Raw genomic sequence first — 14,082 nt, forward strand, 5'->3', positions numbered from 1 at the left:
ATCATCGCCAAGGCTCTCTCCTTACTTGGGAGGTTCCCATTGCTTGTAAGACAGCCACATTTCTGCCTTCATTTAAAGGTTGAGATCAAGCTGATCCTAACTGTTATAGGCCTATTTCTATTTGCCCTGTTTATCAAAAGTGTTGGAAAAACGTGCCAATAATCAATTGACTGGCTTTCTCTCAGAGTGCAGTGTATAAAGTCAGAAAATCTGCTGTCTCAGCAGAGCCTGTCACCAAGGGAGTACCCCAAGGCTCAATCCTACACCCCACGCTCGTCTCAATTTACATCAACAACATAGCTCAGGCACTAGGAAGTTCTCTCCTCCATTTATATGCAGATGATACAGTCTTATATTCAGCTGCCCCCTCCCTGGATTTTGTGTTAAATGTTCCACAACAAAGCTTTCTAAGTGTCCAACAAGCTTTCTCTACCCTTAACCTTGTTCTGAACACCCCCAAAACAAAGGTCATGTGGTTTGTAAGAAGAATGCCCGTCTCCTCACAGATGATTACTACCACTGAAGGTTTAGAGCGTAAGGTAGTCACCTCAAACAATTACTTGGGAGTATGGCTAGGCAGTACATTGTTCTTCTCTCAGCACATATCAAAGCTGCAGGCTAAAGTTAAATCTAGACATGGTACCCTCTATTGTAATCACTCTTTCACCCCAGCTGCCAAACTAACCCTGATTCAGAAGACCATCCTACCCATGCTAGATTATGGAGACATCATTTAAAGATCGGCAGGTTAGGGTGCTCTCGAGCGGCTAGATGTTCTTAACCATTCGGCCATCAGATTTTCCACCAATACTCCTTATAGGACACATCACTGGACTCTATACTCTATACTGTAAACTGGTCATCTCTGTATAACCGTCGCAAGACCCACTGGTTGATGCTTATTTCTAAAACCCTCTTAGGGCTCACTCCCCCGATCTGAGATATCTACTGCAGCCCTCATCCTCCACATACAACACCCATTCTGCCAGTCACATTCTGTTGAAGGTTCCCAAAGCTCACACATCCCTGGGTCGCTCGTCTTTTCAGTTCACTGCATCTAGCGACTGGAATCAATCATAGACTCAATCATAGACACTTTTACTGACAGTTGTGGCTGCTTAGCATGATGTATTGTTGTCGCTACCTTCTTGCCCTTTGTGCTGTTGTCTGTGCCCAATAATGTTTGTACCATGTTTTAGTGCTGCTACCATGTTGTGTTGCTACCATGTTGTTGTCATATGTTGCTGCCTTGCTATGTTGTTGTCTTAGGTCTCTCTTTATGTAGTGTTGTGTTGTCTCGTCGTGATGTGTGTTTTGTCCTATATGTTTTATATATATAGATATTTTTTAATCCCCGTCCCAGCAGGAGGCCTTTTGCCATTTGGTAGGCCATCATTGTATATAAGAATTTGTTCTTAACTGACTTGCCTAGTTAAATAAAGGTTAAATAAAAACAATTACAAAATCAATACACCCAGTCACTACAAAGATACAGGTGTCCTTCTTAACTCAGTTGCCGAAGAGGAAACCGCTCAGGGATTCATCATGAGGCCAATGGTGACTTTAAAACAGTTACAGAGTTTAATGGCTGGGATAGGAGAAAACAAAGGATGGATCAACTGTCACACCCTGATCTGTTTCACCTGTCTTTGTGCTTGTCTCCACCCTCCTCCAGGTGTTGCCCATCTTCCCCATGTATTCTCTGTTTGTCTGCTGCCAGTTCGTTTTGTTTTGTTAAGCCTACCAGCATTTTTCCCGTGCTCCTGTTTTTCTCTAGTTCCTGTTTTATAGTTTTCCCAGTTTTGACCGTTCTGCCAGCCCTGACCCTGAGCCTGAGCGCCGTTCTGTACCTTTCGGACTCTGCTCTGGATTACTGACCTCTGCCTGCCCTTGACCTGTCGTTTGCCTGCCCTAATGTTTAGTAAAAAAAAATGTATTACTTCAAAACTGTCTGCATCTGGGTCTTCTCCTGAGCCTTGATATCAACAACATTCTAGTTACTCCACAGTACTAACCTAATTGAAAGAATGAAAAGAAGCAAGCCTGTACAGAATAAAAATATTCAAAATCATGCATCTTGTTTGCAATAAGCCACTAAAGTAAAACTACAAAGAATATGGCAAAAATATTAACTTTATGTCCTGAATACAAGCGTTATATTTAGGGAAAATCCAGCACAACACATCACTGAGTAACATTCTTCGTATTTTCAAGCATGTTGGTGGCTGCATCATGTTATGGATATGTTTGTAATCAGTAAGGAGAAGGGATTCTTTTCAGGATAAAAACAAACGGAATGGAGCTAAGCACAGGCAAAATCCTAGAGGAAAACCTGTTTCAGTCTGCTTTCCAGCAGACACTGAGAGACAAATTTACCTTTCAGCAGGACAATAACCTGAAAGACAATGTCAAATATACACTGGAGTGACTGGCCTAGTTACAGTTTTGACCTAGTTAATCTTGTAAATCTATGTGTCACGGCTTTCTTCCTGTGAAGGAGAGGCGGACCAAAACGTAGCGTGGTTATAGTTCATGGTTCTTTAATAAGAAAACTCAAACATGAACAAACTACAAAAACAATAAACGTGAAAACCGTAACAGTCCTAACTGGTGCATAAAACACAAAGACAGGAAACAATCACCCACAAAATCCCCAAAGAATATGGCTGCCTAAATATGGTTCCCAATCAGAGACAACGATAAACACCAGCCTCTGATTGAGAACCACTCTAGGCAACCATAGACTTACCTAGACAACTTAATGGGGTTGAAAACAACCCCATTAATCTAATAAACCCCTAGACAAGACGAACACAATAAATCACCCATGTCACCCCCTGGCCTAACCAAAATAATAAAGAAAATAAAGATAACGAAGGCCAGGGCGTGACACTATAGCAAAACTTTAAAATGGCTGTCTAGCAATGACCAACAACCCACTTGACAGAGTTTGAAGAATTTTTAAAATAATAATGTGTGAATATTGTACAATCCAGGTGTCCAAAGCTCTTAGAGACTTACCCAGAAATACTCACAGCTGTAATCGCTGTCAAAGGTGATTCTACCATGTATTGACTCAAGGGTATGAATACTTATGTAAATTATATATTTATGTTTTTCATTTTCAATAAATGTCATTATGGGGCATTGTGTGTATATTTTTTTTTTAAATTCAGGCTCTAACAACAAAATGTGGAACATGTCAAGGGGTTTGAATACTTTCTGAAGGAGCGAAATTGGGGGTAAGAGAAGACTACTGTGCCCCACAGAGTTCTACGACTATCTTTTTGTTTTTATTGCATTTTTATTTTTAAAACCTTTCATAACGTTGATTGTCAGAAAACAGCACACGAAGCACACACATCCAAATCACTGTCTATCAATGCAACTATCAACACAGGACTGTATGTGATGAGGGCTTGAGCCAAAATGAGGGGCAGAAACGAGGGGCAGAATTGAGGGGCGGAAACGAGGGGCAGGAAATCCGAACAGGGGAAGCTCTCCTGATGGATGAAACACCTGAAAGTTGTCTTTCTTCATATTTGACCGTCAACAGTCCATTCATTTGGACAACGTTTTCTGAATAACATAACTATTACATATTCACCATCTGCAACACTGTAAAAACGCTTCACTAATCACCATAGGGAAAACTGGGCAGCATCCTCAAATGCTGCACCTCTGGAATTAGCTAGCTAAGCTAGCTAAGCTGCTAGCTCTGAGTTTCATGGCGGCAGTTTAATGGGGACAGTACATTTTCTATCTGAAATCGCAGAATATTAAGCACGACTGTGGGTGAATATATATGTACATACAAAGTAAACAATCTACAATTCAATAATATCTCACCCGACGATCAGGAACTTCAAATTCCATGGTGTATTTTGGACTTCTCTTTAAATTGCCACAGAAAAATTTCCTTAAAAGATTGGCGAATCGGGGTGATAGGAAGAGGAAGCTGGACTTCCGTAGATCCAAATGACATATAGATCAAGTTGAGGATGATTTGTCCAAACCGCAGAAACAAAAAACTAGAAACGCATCTCTAAATTGTAAAATTAGCAGAGATTAGACGAGAACAACGATCACGATCACGCTGAAAGCGGCATGTACCAGCTCAAGTAAGTTACAATGAAATAACGCATTTCCAGTAACAGCATGGTCAAATACAAGTTAACAAAGGTAATACCAACATAATGATGAACACTGCTGTGTAGTTTAATGTCATGATAGTGATAAAAGGGTGTTTTTAACATTGCTTAAATAGTATCCTCTTGAGTGAAATCATATTTCCCTGCGTTCTAAGAGCAGTGCATGAACTACATATATATATATCTTTATTTTATTTTTTGGGGCCTCTTGGGCCTGGGCTAAGGGGCTTTAGCCCCGGTAAGCCCTTGCAATAAACCGGCCCTGGCACTCAAACCAGTCCGCGTGCTGCACTATTGTCAATCCACCCTGTGAGTGAATCACTCCACCCCCATCTTTCAAGTCGAAAGCTGTATCACTTCGCATCAAGACAGCGAGAGAAATCAATCTAACAATTCCCTCAACCGCCGCCGACATGTCATCCACCAACGAGAGCAGGTACGATAAATAAACAACTAGATGATATTATGCTCGGTCAGAAGGAACAAACCTTCATCTATCACTTCATAAACATGTTTCGCCTATTCGAATGAACCATTAACTCGGGGACAACCAGATCATTGCCATAGCAACGGCGATCATTCCTGGTAGAGAATTTGAGATTTCAGTGAGAAAGCGCAAGAGTTATGTGGCGGCAGTAGCTCTCGTTTCTGATAACGGCCCCGGTCAAAGTGACAGGTAGATAGCCAAAACGTCCTTCCCATATGATTCAATGTGGATGGAATGAAATAGACTACAGATAGCCAGTTTGAATTCGATGAGAGCTTGCCTATATTGCACACAATAAAACCACGCTGCAGCCAAAACACTGCAGGCTATGCAGGCACAAGATTAGGCTATAAACCTATTCTCTTAGAAAAAGGGTTTCAAACGTGTTCTTCGGGTGACCCAATAGGCAGTGGTGTAAAGTACTTAAGTAAAAATACTTAAATGTACTACTTAAGTTTTTTTGTGTGTGGTATCTGTGCTTTACTATATATTTTGCCAACTTTTACACTGCTACATTCTCAAAAAAAAGAATGTAGGCAACTTTTTACTCCATACATTTTCCCTGGCACCCAATGGTACGCAATGCATTTCAAATGCTTAACAGGACAGGAAAATGGTCCAATTCACACACTTATCAAGAGAACACCCTGATCATCCCTACTGCTTCTGATCTGTCAGACTCACTAAACCCAAATGCTTCGTGTGTAAATGATGTCAGCGTTAGAGTGTGCCCCTGGCTATCCATAAATTAAAATAACAAGAAAATGATACTGTCTGGTTTGCCTAATATAAGGAATGTGAAATCATTTATACTTTTACTTTTTATACTTACGTATATTTTTGCAATTACATTTACTTTTGATACATAAGTATAAATAAAACCAAATACTTGTAGACTTTCACTCAAGTAGTATTTTACTGGGTCATTTTCTATTAAGGTATATTTACTTTTACTCAAGTATGACAATTGGGTACTTTTCCCACCACTCTCTCTTGCTGGTTCCAGGTAAAACCCTTTTGGTTCCAGGTAGAACCATTTTGGGTTCCATGTAGAACACTCTGTAGAAAGGGTTCTACCTGGAAGCCAAAATGGTTCTACTTGGAACCAAAAGGGTTCTACCTGGAACCAACAAGGGTTCTTCCAAGGGTTATCTTATGGGGACAGCTGAATAACCCTTTTAGGTTCTGGATAGCATATTTTTTTCTTACAGTGTAGGCATGGGTTTCATTTAAGTAGCTTATGGAAAGTTTTGAATAGTCTATTTGGTAACACATTATTTTAACGTTCCTTAATTAATAAATAATTGATCAATCATTACTCCCACATTTATAAACCTTTAATAATCATCAGTAAAGTATTTTTGCAGTCCCTAATCTTTAGAGAGCACTTTTTAACCCTAAACCTTACCTACCCTAACCTAACCCTAATCCTTAATAATGTGCATTTTTTTTGTAAATGCCTTATAAATAGTTGAATATGGACCGTATTAAAGTGTATCTGTCTATTTAGCATACAAACTACAGAAGCTGCTCACCCTACAAAAAACAATGCTAAAACATGCAGGATTCCGCTGCATAATTTCAAGATTCAAACTTGAAAACTCATCAGTCACTGGAGTTGTTTTCCTGCACAGCTACAGGAGGGACTAGGCTAGGGAGAGATTAGAATTCAGTGTACATGCCTCTCTAGGCTGCTCCTGAGAAGAAATACTGTATATCAGGGCTTTTCTTTGTAGCCTACATTAGGCTAGGCCTGTTTGGTATTCAAATGCTCTGAACGAGTCTGCAGTGCTGTGGTCAGTCCCACTTCCGTATTCATCACGCTAGGCCTAAAGCCATTATGTAAATATTGTCATTGGTAAGATTGCTGGTCTCAATCACTCACTCACTCAAATTGAATTGGATGAATTGCTCAAGCCATTCCACCCCCACCTCCCACCCTCCTTGACCAAGGCTATCACAAGTGCGTTAATCCCTGCTGGCTGACGGGGCCAGAGGGATGGGGGTTTACTTACGCATCCTAACCCTCCAATCAGGCTTCAGGGGCCACTTGTTGGAAGTGCATGTGTGTGCATGCACTCACACATCACCGCCCACGCATGTGTGTTGTGTTTGATGTGTGTGTAAGGGACTGCTTGCTTGCTGTGCTCCAGTGGATTTGCTTATGGAGGCTTCTCAGCCTGTGATTCATCACCATCCTGCCAAGTTACCCTGCCCAGGGCCTGAGCTAAACGCTCCACTGCAGGAGTGGGACAAAACTGCATTCACACACCCCAAATCCTTCCCTTTGCCCCTAACCCTTCACTGTTGTCTCTTTCTTTCTTTCTTTCTTTCTTTCTTTCTTTCTTTCTTTCTTTCTCCACCTCGCAGGTACACCTATGAGCAGTACAAGGAGACAGCTGATTGGCTGCTGGAGCGTACGCAGCACATGCCCAAGGTGGCCATCATCTGTGGTTCTGGACTGTGAGGGCTGGCAGACTTACTGGAGAATAGTGTAGCCTTCCCTTATAAAGACATCCCTCACTTCCCTCAGAGCACAGGTACAGTATCCACACATAACATTGAGGACTGCTTACCTCTGACACTGTGTTGTGAGTCTGTAGCTTAACATCTTCACCTCAAAGCACATGACTACATTGCATAATAAAGTTCTAAAGCCATATCATCAACATTGTATTTATTCCTCTGTTCCCCATCATGTCTTTGTGTAGGATTGTTTGTGTTACGTGTATTTTGATATTGTGGATATTGTTACGCGCATTACTTTTTGTCTATGTTCTGTGTTTTGGGCACATTTTATGTTATTTTGTGCTGTCATTTTGACCGGAATAAAAAGTGCGCCTGTTCACTACACTCTGCTCTCCTGCACCTGACTTCGCCTCCGACAACCTGTTGTGTATCCGGGAGGGAGACGAGTGGAAGACGGCTTTCAGTACCACCTCAGGGCACTATGAGTACCTTGTCATGCCGTACGGGTTGATGAATGTGCCATCAGTCTTCCAAGCCTTTGTAGACAAGATTTTCAGGGACCTGAACGGGCAGGGTGTAGTGGTGTATATTGATGACATTTTGATATACTCCGCTACACGCGCCGAGCATGTGTCCCTGGTGCACAAAGTGCTTGGTCGCCTGTTGGAGCATGACTTGTACGTCAAGGCTGAGAAATGCCTGTTCTTCCAACAGTCCGTCTCCTTCCTAGGGTATCGCATTTCCACCTCAGGGGTGTAGATGGAGAGTGACCGCATTTCAGCCGTGCGTAATTGGCCAACTCCCACCACGGTAAAGGAGGTGCAGCGGTTCTTAGGGTTTGCCAACTACTCTTGGAGGTTTATCTGGGGTTTTGGTCAGGTAGCGGCTCCCATTACCTCACTGCTGAAGGGGGGCCCGGTATGCTTGCAGTGGTCACCTGAGGGCTCTGTTTACCTCGGTTCCCGTGTTGGCCCATCCAGATCCCTCTTTGGCCTTCATAGTGGAGGTGGACGCGTCCGAGGCTGGGATAGGAGCTGTGCTCTCTCAGCGCTCGGGTACGCCACCGAAGCTCCGCCCCGGGCCTTCTTCTCAAAGAAGCTAAGCCCGGCGGAGCAAAACTATGATGTGGGGGACCGGGAGCTGTTGGCTGTCGTCAAGGCCTTGAAGGCGTGGAGACATTGGTTTGGTTCCTTTTCTCATCTGGACTGACCACCGCAGTCTGGAGTATATCCGGGCAACTCGCTAGGCAAGTTGGGTCATGTTTTTCACCCGTTTTGTGTTTACCCTTTCCTTTCCTACAGACCAGGCTCCCAGAACATGAAGGCAGACGCATTGTCCCGGCTGTATGACACAGAGGAGCGGCCCATGGATCCCACTCCCTCCTCCTGCCTGGTGGCGCCGGTATTGTGGGAGCTGGACACGGACATTGAGCAAGCGTTACGTGCAGAGCCCGCTCCCGTCCAGTGTCCCGCTGGGCGTCTGTACGTCCCGTCTGCTGTTCGTGACCGGTTGATCTATTGGGCCCACACGTCACCCTCCTCTGGTCATCCTGGGATCAGTCGGACAGTGCACTGTTTGAGCGGGAGGTACTGGTGGCCTACCTTGGCTAAGGACGTGAGGGTTTATGTTTCCTCCTGCTCGGTGTGCGCCCAGGGTACACCACTTACCCGTTCCACAGCGGCCTTGGTCGCACCTGTCGGTGGATTTTCTGACTGATCTTCCACTTCACAGGGTAACACTGCGATCCTGGTCGTTGTTGGATTATTTCCCTAAGTCCTGTCGTCTCCTCCCTCTGCCTGGTCTCCCAACGGCCCTACAGACTGTGGAGGCCTTGTTTACACACGTCTTCCGGCACTACGGGGTGCCTGAGGATATAGTGTCTGATCTGAGTCCCCAGTTCACGTCTAGGGTCTGAACGTCTGGGGGTCTCGATCAGCCTTACTTCAGGGTTTTATCCTGAGAGTAATGGGCAGGTGGAGAGAGTGAACCAGGATGTGGGCAGGTTTCTGCGGTCCTATTGCCAGGACCAGCATGGGGAGTGGGCGGCGTTCGTGTCCTGGGCCGAGATGGCACAGAACTCGCTTCGCCACTCCTCCACTAACTTCTCTCCCTTCCAATGCGTACTGGGGTACCAGACGGTTCTGGCGCCTTGACATCAGAGTCAGACCGAGGTTCCTGCTCTGGACAACTGGTTCAGGCGCTCAGAGGAGACAATGGGAAGCTGTCCGTGTTTACCTTCAGCAGGCCGTGACGCACCGAAAGGTGAACGCACATCTCCACCGCAATGAGGCCCCGGTGTTCGCACCGGGGGACCGGGTCTGGCTCTCGACCCGAAACCTGCCCCTCCGCCTGCCCTGCCGGAAGCTGGGTCCGCGGTTTGTGGGGCCATTTAAAGTCCTGAGGAGAGTGAACGAGGTTTGTTATAGGTTACAACTACCACCCAATTACTGTATTTACCCCTCGTTCCATGTGTCTCTCCTCAGGCCGGTGGTGGCTGGCCCGCTCCAGGAGACGGAGGTGCGGGAGGTTCTTCTAGACATCGGGGGGGCCCCGGCGTACTCCGTTCTCTCCATACTGGATTCGAGGCGTCGGGTGAGGGGCCTTCAGTATCTCGTGGAGTGGGAGGGGTATGGTCCGGAGGAGAGGAGCTGGGTTCCGGTCGAGGACGTGTTGGACCCTTCAATGCTGCAGGAGTTCCGCCCGGATCGCCCTGCGCCTCGCCCTCCGGGTCGTCCCTGAGGCCGGTGTCGAGGCGCAGCTGGAGCCTAACGTCAAGGAGGGGGTACTGTCACGACTTCCGCCAAAGTTGGTCCCTCTCCTTGTTCGGGCGGCGTTCAGCAGTCGAAGTCACCGGCCTTCTAGCCATCGCTGATCCACTTTTCATTTTCCATTGGTTTTGTCTTGTCTTCCGTCACACCTGGTTCCAATTCCATCAATTACATGTTGTGTATTCCCCTCATGTCCTTGTCAGTAATTGTTTCTTGTAGTGCTTATGCACGGTATGCAGGTATTTACCGGGTTTTGTTTGACCCATTTATTGTATTGTTCTGTTGATGGTGGTTTATGGATATTAAACGACACTGTTGTAAATCAGTTTTCGCTCTCCTGCGCCTGACTTCTCCGCCGCCAGTATGCACCTCACTACACCTAGACTACTCTGACCACAGGGCTGGCAGATGACATAGTTGGGACAGCAGTGAGCTGCTGAGTCCTAAGTAAAGACAGCTTATTCATGTGATGATGCTCTCTGTCACTCTAAGACACTGTAATGATTTAGTCCACTCTGACTGCTGAAGTCGTGTGTGTTTATATATACTGTATATTCTGTGTGTTGTGCAGGTGATGTACCCGGTGCGTTTGTTTGGTAAGTTAAACCAATATTGCTTCTCTGATCATGCTACATCGAAAGAGAGGGAATGGAGGAAGAATGGGAATGGGGAGATGGAGAGATGCTAGAATAAGTCTCATTAAACCAAACACGTGTTGGATGTTGTGGTGAAACTACAGAAGACAAGAAAGGTGTCATCATCAATAACAGGGATCAATAACCAAATGGAGAGAGGGAGGGAGTTAGAAGGATAGTAAGGGATTAGAGATAAATGATGAAGGGAGAAAAGGAGAGTTTTTCAGCTGCATAGAGGGGATGACTGGGGCAGGATCTACAGTAAGCAAAATTAACCTCTTGGTTTAGAATGAACTCCCTGAACACCCACCCTAAACACACACATGCCTAATGGACACACACACGTTATGCATACTCTCATCCCACATAGCTCTACCTCAACTACGGTGTTTTTTGTTTGTTTATCCATTTCAGAAATGAAATTAAAATGGTCTGAAAAGCCTCTTAAACACCTGCCAACATATTTTATGCCTCCTCCCTCCCCCATGTTCCCTATTGTGTTAAAATGTGCACATTATCTTTTATTAATATCTATCACATTCTAGCCATTTCATCCTCACTCTAATTTGCATTTAAATGCTAAATATACAGATTAAGTTTTTTTTTATGAAAAATTGAAAAAAATTACTTTCAAATGATCCATGCAGTGAGAGTGGCATGCTGAAATAATACCCTCACATTCTTATCTGCAGATGTCCTCTTTTCAATGTAATGGCCTTTCTGAAGACCGGATGGTTAAATAAAGGGAGTAGGTCTGAGGGTCACTGTACAGTATGTGTGTTTGGGTCACTGTGTGTGTTTTCCTACTCACAAAGCATGTAGAGGTCTGTAATTTTTATCATAGGTACACTTCAACTGTGAGAGACGGAATCTAAAACAAAAATCCAGAAAATCACATTATATGATTTAAGTAATTTGTTTTCATTTTATTGCATGACATAAGTATTTGATCACCTAGCAACCAGTACGAATTCTGGCTCTCACAGACCTGTTAGTTTTTCTTTAAGAAGCCCTCCTGTTCTCCACTCATTACCTGTATTAACTGCACCTGTTTGAACTCGTTACCTGTATAAAAGACACCTGTCCACACACTCAAACAGACTCCAACCTCTATACAATGGCCAAGACCAGAGAGCTGTGTAAGGACATCAGGGATAAAATTGTAGGCCTGCACAAGGCTGGGGTGGGCTACAGGACAATAGGCAAGCAGCTTGGTGAGAAGGCAACAACTGTTGGCGCAATTATTAGAAAATGGAAGAAGTTCAAGATGACGGTCAATCACCCTCTGTCTGGGGCTCCATGCAAGATCTCACCTCGTGGGGCATCAATGATCATAAGGAATGTGAGGGATCAGCCCAGAACTACACGGCAGGACCTAGTCAATGACCTGAAGAGAGCTGGGACCTCAGACTCAAAGAAAACCATTAGTAACTACACCGTCATGGATTAAAATCCGGCAGTGCACGCAAAGTCCCTCTGCTCAAGCCAGCGCATGTCCAGGCCCGTCTGAAGTTTGCCAATGACCATCTGGATGATCCAGAGGAGGAATGGGAGAAGGTAATGTGGTCTGATGAGACAAAAATAGAGCTTTTTGGTCTAAACTCCACTCGCAGTGTTTGGAGGAAGAAGGATGAGTACAACCACAAGAACACCATCCCAACCGTGAAGCATGGAGGTGGAAACATCATTCTTTGGGGATGCTTTTCTGCAAAGGGGACAGGACGACTGCACCGTATTGAGGGGAGGATGGATGGGGCCATGTATCGCGAGATCTTGGCCAACAACCTCCTTCCCTCAGTAAGAGCATTGAAGATGGGTCGTGGCTGGGTCTTCCTGCATGACAACGACCCGAAACACACAGCCAGGGCAACTAAGGAGTGGCTCCGTAAGAAGCATCTCAAGGTCCTGGAGTGGCCTTGCCAGTCTCCAGACCTGAACCCAATAGAAAATCTTTGGGGGGAGCTGAAAGTCCGTATTGCCCAGCGACAGCCCCAAAACCTGAAGGATCTGGAGAAGATCTGTATGGAGGAGTGGGCCAAAATCCCTGCTGCAGTGTGTGCAAACATGGTCAAGAACTACAGGAAACGTATGATCTCTGTAATTGCAAACAAAGGTTTCTGTACCAAATATTAAGTTCTGCTTTTCTGATGTATCAAATACTTATGTCATGCAATAAAATGCAAATTAATTACTTAAAAATCATACAATGTGATTTTCTGGATTTTTGTTTTAGATTCCGTCTCTCACAGTTGAAGTGTACCTATGATAAAAATTACAGACCTCTACATGCTTTGTAAGTAGGAAAACCTGCAAAATCGGCAGTGTATCAAATACTTGTTCTCCCCACTGTACATGTGTGTGGGGACATTTTATGTTCAGATGTATATTCATGTGAGAGCTGATCAGTGGTCCATCTACTCTAATTACTACACCCTACTCTCTCTTCTAATCTCTCTCTCTCCTCTCCCCCTCTCTCCTCTCCCCCCTCTCTGTCCTTTCCCCAGAGAGATCAGAGCAGAGGGAAACACTCCTATATACACTGTCTAATTATTATTCATACAGTATAGATTTCACAACAGGGGTCCGCACACACACACACACACTGTCTGTCTCTCTCTCTCATCCCCCTAGCTTGGAAAAACTCTTTCTACATTAGGGAGAGCACTGCCTAACCCAATCGTTCTTAAACATACAAACACACGTACATGCACACACACACACACATTCCCCACTCCCATTGCTTACTTAATTTCTATCAACACACATAATCAACACACATCACTGCTATGTGGAGATTAAATGCTTTTCTCTCTCCCTTTCCCCCTTCAAATTTCTCTCTTTCTCTCTCTCTCTCTCACACACACACACACACACACACACACACACACACACACACACAAATTGAAGCTTTATCAAAGCTGCTGGAGCCCCAAATAGAAAGAATGGGAGAAAAGTGAGAAGAAAATAGATAAAGGAGGAGTGGGGATATCCCCCATACCAGAGCCTAAAGACGCTTTATTATACTTTAGTGGCAGTACAATATAGTTGTCCTACTGGGTGATATGATTTAAGCCAGCTATGGGATTGAATGGCCAAGGAGTCTAAGGAGAAACTTAAATCTAAACAGACCCTATAGAAGAGCTGGGCTTACTGCGAGGGAGATGAAGCAGTGAAAGAGGGATGCATGGATGGATGGGGGGAGAAAATAGGAGTAAATTAAGAAGGTGAGAGTGGGGATAGTACAGTCTTTTTTCAAAGTGATACTTTATACCTACAGTAAGATCAATAGTGAGGCAGGCATTTGGTAGAGCAGAGAGATGGATGCTGGATTGACTCTGATACCCAAAATACTCCTTACTGGAGCATGCACACACACACACACACTTAGTTGGATTCCTACTGTCTTCCTGAGGTGTTGGCCTGTTTGATGGAACAGACTATGTGATGTAATGCTTTGAGGTAATTTTCGGCTCATGAGTGCAAGAATATGGGGCCTTTCTCTATATGATTATATTTCCATAATTCCAATCAACACAAAGAACTGCCTCCAGAGCGAGGAGCATGCATGGACA

This window comes from Oncorhynchus clarkii, chromosome 6, assembly GCF_045791955.1.
Source record: "Oncorhynchus clarkii lewisi isolate Uvic-CL-2024 chromosome 6, UVic_Ocla_1.0, whole genome shotgun sequence".
Classification (NCBI taxonomy): domain Eukaryota; kingdom Metazoa; phylum Chordata; class Actinopteri; order Salmoniformes; family Salmonidae; genus Oncorhynchus; species Oncorhynchus clarkii.